This window comes from Bos indicus x Bos taurus, chromosome 3 (assembly GCF_003369695.1).
Source record: "Bos indicus x Bos taurus breed Angus x Brahman F1 hybrid chromosome 3, Bos_hybrid_MaternalHap_v2.0, whole genome shotgun sequence".
NCBI classification, from domain to species: Eukaryota; Metazoa; Chordata; class Mammalia; order Artiodactyla; family Bovidae; genus Bos; species Bos indicus x Bos taurus.
In genome coordinates this window covers 18,255,980-18,263,599 of record NC_040078.1, presented here as the reverse complement: position 1 = coordinate 18,263,599, position 7,620 = coordinate 18,255,980, and positions in this window count along the sequence as shown.

Sequence of the window (7,620 nt, the reverse complement as noted above, 5' to 3'; positions counted from 1 at the left end):
GGGATTTTTAATCAGTGGACCCCCAGGGAAGTCTCAGATATCTTTTTGATATCCTGCTTTCCTTTCCTTTGGCTATAATCCCAGAAGTGAGATTGCTGGATCATATGGTAGTTTTATTTTTAACTTTTTGAGGAAACTCTATATTATTTTCCATAGTGGCAGAACCAATTTACATTCCCACCAATAGTGCACAAGTTTTTTTTCCCCACATCCTTGCCAACACTTGCTAGTTCTTGTTTGTCTTTTTTTATTATGGCCTCTCTAACAAGTGTGAGGTAATATCTCGCTATGGTTTTGAAGATTATTTCTCTGATGATTACTGATGTTGACTATCTTTTCATGAACTTCTTGGCTATTTAGAGGCTTTCTTTGGAAAAATGTTTATTCCTTTTTCTTTGGAAATATGCCAATCAGGTTTTGTTCTGTCATTGAGTTGTATGAATTTTTAAAATACATTTTGAGTATTAACCCCTTATCCAATAAAAGGTTTGCAAGTATTTTCTTCCATTTCATAGGCTGCCTTTCCATTCTGTTGACTATTTCTTGTGCTGTGCAGAAGCAGCTGTTTAGTCTGATGTAGTCCCACTAGCTCTCTTGCTTGTGCTTTTGGTATCATATTTGAAAAGTTTCTGCCAAGACCAATGTCAAAGAGCTTCTTCTCTATGTTTTCTTTGAGGAGTTTTATGGTATCAGGTCCTACGTCTAGTCTTTAATACATTTTGAGATAACTTTTGTGAGTGGTATAAGACAGAAGTCCAATTTCACTTTTCTGCATGCTATTAACTAGTTTTCAAACACCATTTTTATGATCTAATCCCCTAAGTGCTCTTGGCCTGTCCACCACTTCTCTGACATGATACACAGAGAGTAACCAAAGGGCATTGTGATTTGAGGAGCAAGCATGCGATCTAGAGCCCAGCCTTCTCTGATCTGTGTGACCTTAGTCAAGTTGTCTGGGCTCCTTGAGCACTGATTTGTTTCTTTTAATAACAGGAGCAATAACCATCTGTTTTGCCCAATGGGGGTCATTAGGAAGACTCAAATAAAATCACGAATGCAGAAACACCTTATACATAGTAAAATACTCTCTGTAGAGAAAAGTATAAGAACTTGTTATTTTTCCTTGAGGAGAGGTACAAGTAGTGACTTGACCATTCAGACAGACCCAAAGTGGTGGCAACCTGTCCATCTTACTCTATGGAATTTGTCAAGCCATGATCTAAGAATCAGATAGCCTGGAGTTATAAGGCTAGAATAGGGGCCTGGAAATGCCCTGCCAACAATCCTGACATCTCTGTGCTTCCACTGATCACTGATTACTATTAATAAAGGCGATAGCAATGCTTCCTGCAAGCCAGGTCTGGGGCTAAGGGCTTTGAAGACATTATCTCAAGTGACCCTCATCCAACTCTATGAGATGGACATTGTTATTTCTCCATTTTATGGATGAGGAAATAGGTTCAGAGAGGCCACACAGCTAGTAAGTGGCAGAGCTGGGACATAAGCCCAGGCTGCATCTTTGTGTATCTTTGAGCATTTTCTCTGTCATCTTTTATCATCCCTTGTCATCTCTTAACCAAAGACACCCTGTCAGTATCAGACATGTAAGCCTTCAGTTCCAAATATCAATGAAAACAATTTAAATAAATTTGATCTCATTTTAGGTAATTAAACCATGTTCTGAAACTTTTTTTGGGGAAACTTTTAAAATCTAGGTGTGTGTATTAGTTTCCCACTGATACTGTAATAAATTACCATGAACTTAGTGGCTTATGACAAGTTTAATAGGTCAGAAGTACGACAGGGGTCTTACTGGGCTAACACCAAGGTGCTGACAGCTGTGTTCCTGGAGGTGCTAGGGAGAACCCACTTCCTTGCTGTTTCCAGCTTCCAGAGACTGATCACAGTCCTTAGCATGTGGCCATTTTCAAAGTGCATCACTCCAACCTCTGCTTCTGTTGTCACATCTCTTCTTCTAACATCGACCCTCTTGCCTCCATAAAAAAGATTCATTGGGCCCACTTGGATAACCTAAGACAGTTTTACCATGTCCATATCTTTAAGCTAACCGTATCTGCAGAGTCCTCTTTGCTATATATTTAAGGTAACCTATTTGTAGATTCTGGGGATGGGGCTGTGGCCATATTTGTGGGGAGAAGCAACTGTCTACAACATGTATCAGGGCTGTAGTGAGTAGTAAAGATAAGATGAATAAATAATAAAATTATGGATGAGAGCAGCACTCAGTAAAGAATGCCTCCTGAGATACTTCCCTGGTTAGTGTCTAGCAGAGGGAAGACTGGTCTACAAAAGAGCAGGGGAAAGGCAGCCAGGCAGCCAAGCAGCAGATGCTTTCAACACTACCCTAACCCATCTAGGGCTGTAGTTCAGATGACCTGATGGGAACATCTAGTTTTGTTCACCATCAAAACCTGAGGCCATTTTGTAATCCCCCTCCCACCAAGCATCTACAGGTTATGAGTCAACTTTCTTTGAGAAGTTTTCCTGCTGGAAGAGAATGCACCCACCTGGCTAACATTTGATACTCACGTACCTCTTGTAAATTGCCGTCATCAGTCTCTTGTGAGTTAGATGCAGTGACTCAGCACTGTCAGGACTGATAAACTCAAAGGCATGGATGAGGAAGGGTAATCGAGGAAGTGTCACCCTTGGGAGGGTTCTTGGGGCCTGTCAGCTGGCCCAACCCTGGTGAGGCCAGACACTGCCTTCTAGAGACAGGTCCTTGATTCCTGGTTTCTTGGGGAAACTAGCAGTGAGGATTATGTCCAACTTTTCTAAACATGAGATTTAGACAATGATTCACCATGTTTACCCCAGGTTCAATAGCTACTTTTAACAAGGAAATTGTATAAAATAAAGCTTGCTAGAAAAAAAATCACAAGAAGAAATAAAATATTCAAGCAGCAAGGTGCTATGATGGAGAGAGGCTGGTAGCATGATTTGAATTCCAACCTTTAAGTCCCTGTGTGATCTGGGACAAACTTCTTTACATCTCTGAGCCTCAGTTTCTTTATCTGCATAGTAAGGACCATGGTCTAAATCAGCGATTCTCAACTGGATGGGACATCAGAACCACTTAGGGAACTTTCAGAGGCTATCAATGCCCAGGCCTTACTGGAGTTGGGAATCACTGTTTCTGAATGAACCAAGGTCTTTTCCACACCTTCTATCACTCTGTGAAAAGTTTGGAATTTTTCAGTGAAAATCTGGGTCCTGGGATTTCCCTGACAGTCCATTGGTTAAGACTGTACTTCCAATAAAGGGGACATGGGTTCAGTCCCTGGTTGGGGAACTAAGATCCCACATGCTGTGTGGTACATCAAAAAAACTTTTTTTTTAATCTGGGTTCAGATTTATTGGAGGCACCCATCCTCCTTACTGGATAGCAAATTCAACTGAACAAGGAAATTAAAATTGAGTGCATACTATCTACAAGGCACTAAACTAGATCCATTGGGATGCCTGCAAAGACCTTACTGGGTGTCAGCTAGGTGGCCACGTACTCAAATAATTATAGGTAAAAAGGAGTGGACATTGTTTCTTTTAAAATTCATCATACCCATGTATTAAATGAATAATTCCTTTTAGGTCTATTGGACTTCTTTTTCCATGAATTCAGAGTCTGAGTTTTATATATCTCTGCAAGGGAGGGTGGGGTGGTTGGTGAGATGGACCCCCTGTTGCACAGAACTCTGGCAAGCAAAGCAAGCTCTCTGGCTCCCATCTGGTGGTCTTTATTGAATATTTAGAAGTGACACAGCATCAGGTTCCACTTTTAATATTGACTGAGTGTTTACAATGTGCCAGATACTATTCCAAGAGTTTTATGGATGCTAACTCATGTAATCTGCATGTGATCCTATGAGATAAACACTATTACCTTCCCCATATCCCAATGGGACAGTGAGGCAGAGAGGTCATGTCACTTGCCCAAGGTCACTTGTTGGTCAATGGGAAGCTCAGACTGGACACTGGTCCCAGGACTCATGTTCCCAACCACTTATAAATGTATTCTGTGCCCTCCATGAAATGTTCCATGTCTGCCCATAATAATGCCCTCAAAGGATGAATAACATGGAAAATACTTATGTTAAAATGCTAGATAAAAAGTTAGTATGATAAACTCTTATAAAAGTATTTTATCATTGACTGGGTAAAGTCAAGACAAAACACAGATCCTAAAAAACTATACACAGGGAAAAAGACTGTAATAAAATAATAAAAAGAGACTGGAAGGAAAATAGCAAAATATTAAGAATAACAGAGGATGGGATTATAAGTGAATTAAAAATTCTTCCTGCTTGTATTTTTTCATAATGACTAAGCTTTCCCATAATCTCATTCCTCAGTGACAAGTAAGATGTTACTCTTTGAAATATAAACACTACTATATATAAAATAGATAACTAACAAGAACCTACTGTTTAGCCAGGGAATTCTACTCAGTTATCGGCAACTGCTTATATGGGAGAAGAATCTAAAAAGAGAGTGGATATATGTTTATGTGTAACTGGTTCGCTTTGCTATACACCTGAAACTAACACAACATTGTGAATCAACTCGACTCCAAGAAAAATTAAAGACAAAAGCTCTCAAAGAACCACAGTAGAGCTAAGTTCTGATACTGCAAAAAAACAAAACAAAACAAAACAGTGTTGGTTTTAAAAATTGGCAGATCAGTAATTTGAAATTTAAAAGAACTTTTCTCATGGGTAAAAGAGTATTCATAATGATAAGATTATTTTAAAACTAGCATTTTGAACTAACAGTCCCGGGTGTTGCTCTAAGAACATTATGTTTCCTTATTGAGTGGGTTAAGAATTGTTTTAGCCCCTTTTTATCAGCTCAGTTCAGTCGCTCAGTCATGTCCAACTCTTTGCGACCCCACGGACTGCAGCATACAAGGCTTCCCTGTCCATCACCAACTCCCGGAACTTGCTCAAACTCATGTCCATCGAGTCAGTGATACTATCCAACCATCTCATCCTCTGTCATCCCCTTCTCCTCCTGCCTTCAATCTTTCCCAGGATCAGGGTCTTTTCCAATGATTCAGTTCTTTGCATCAGGTGGCCAAAGTATTGGAGCTTCAGTTTCAGCATCAGTCCTTCTTCCAATGGATATTCAGGACTGATTTCCTTTAGGATTGACTGGTTTGATCTCCTTGCTCTCCAAGGGACTCTCAAGAGTCTTCTCTTAGTCCACATAGTTCAAACCTATGTTATTCAAGGCTAACTGTATTTACCCCTTTGTTTTCGAAAGGCCACGTCTTTAACATTTTCAGCTCTCAGTCCTGCTAGCCACCCTAAGCAAGAGTCTTCTTCAGCACTACAGTTCAAAAGCATCAATTCCTCAGCACTTGGCTTTCTTTATGGTCCAACTCTCACATCCATACATGACTACTGGAAAAACCATAGCTTTGACTAGATGGACCTTTGTTGGCAAAGTAATGTCTCTGGTTTTTAATATGCTGCCTAGGTTTGTCATAGCTTTTCTTTCAAGGAGCAAGTATCTTTTAATTTCATGGCTGCAGTCATCATCTGCAGTGATTTGGGGGCCCAAGAAAATAAAGTCTGTCACTGTTTACATTGTTTCTCCATCTATTTCACAGCTGTGCCAAGTGAGAAACTGCAGGAATATCCCCATCAAAAAATTTTTTTTTCTTCAGTTCAGTTCATTCAGTTCAGTCGCTCAGTCATGTCCGACTCTTTGCGATCCCATGAATTGCAGCACGCCAGGCCTCCCTGTCCATCACTAACTCCCGGAGTTCACTCAAACTCATGTCCATCGAGTCGGTGATGCCATCCAGCCATCTCTTCCTCTGTGGTCCCCTTCTCCTCCTGCCCCCAATCCCTCCCAGCATCAGAGTCTTTTCCAATGATTCAACTCTTCGCATGAGGTGGCCAAAGTATTGGAGTTTCAGCTTTAGCATCATTCCTACCAAAGAACACTCAGGGCTGATCTCCGTTAGAATGGACTGATTGGATCTCCCTGCAGTCTAAGGGACTCTCAAGAGTCTTCTCCAACACCACAGTTCAAAAGCATCAATTCTTCAGCGCTCAGCTTTCTTCACAGTCCAACTCTCACATCCATACATGACCACAGGAAAAACCATAGCCTTGACTAGACAGACCTTTGTTGGCAAAGTAATGTCTCTGCTTTTGAATATGCTATCTAGGTTGTTCATAACTTTTCTTCCAAGGAGTAAGCGTCTTTTAATTTCATGGCTGCAGTCACCATCTGCAGTGATTTTGGAGCCCCCCAAAAATAAAGTCTGCCACTGTTTCCACTGTTTCCCCATCTATCTGCCATGAAGTGATGGGACCAGATGCCATGATCTTTGTTTTCTGAATGCTGAAATAAAATGATCAATTTTCCTCTTGAAATAAAGTCACTTCCAAGGGAATCCATGCTTATTATAAAACTGTTTGGGATTACCTCTGCAACCAACAATGCAAATTTATTGGCCTGGACTTGTCTTCCACTGTCTCCAAAACACCCTACCATAGAGCCATTGAGCAGATGACCCACAAGCTGCAGAACAATTATACCAAAGAAATTCTCACACTGTTAAGAAAGTCATAGGACCCACAGCAGATTTTCCAACCTGGGGATCTGGCAAAAATCCCTGAGAATCCCCAGGGAATCTGAATTTGGAGGCCAGAGGGATTTGATTACAGAACTTCCACAGGACTGGGAAAATGGACTCTTGGAGGGTACAAACAAAACCTTGTGTGCACCAGGAGCCAGGAGAAAGGAACAGTGTATCCACAAGAGACTGAGCCAGACTTGTCTGTGAGTGTCCAGCAGTCTCTGGCAGAGGTGTGGGGCGACCATGGCCTGCTGCAGGGTCAGGGGCATTGAATACAACAGTGGGTGCACAAGTCCTTTTGAAGGAGGTCGCCATTATCTTCATTTAAGTGAAAGTTGCTCAGTCGTGTCTGACTCTTTGCAACCCCATGGACTATACAGTCCATGGAATTCTCTAGGCCAGAATACTAGAGTGGATAACCTCTCACTTCTTCAGGGGATCTTCCCAACCCAGCAATCAAACCCAGGTCTCCCACATTGCAGGTGGACTCCTTACCAGCTGAGCCACAAGGGAAGCCCAAGAATACTGGAGTGGGTAGCCTATCCCTTCTCCAGGGGATCTTCCCAACCCAGGAATTGAACCAGGGTCTCCTGCATTATAGGTGGATTCTTTACCAACTGAGCTATCAGGGAAGCCCATTATCTTTACTGGGCTTCCCTTGTGGCTCGGCTGGTAAAGAATCTGCCTGCAATGCAGGAGACCTGGGTTTGAGCCCTGGGTTAGGAAGATCCCCTGGAGAAGGGAAAGGCTACCCACTCCAGTATTCTGGCCTGGAGAATTCCATGGACTGTACAGTCCATGGGGTACAAATGAGTGACTTTCACTTTTATTTCACCATAGTTTAGCCACAGGCCAAACAACATGGAGGGAACACAGCCCCACCCATGAACAGAAAATTGGATTCCAGATTTACTGAGCATGGCACCACCCATCAGAACAAGACCCAGTTTCCCCCAAAGTCAGTCACTCCAATCAGGAAGCCTCTTATCCTTATCCATCAGAGGGCAGAT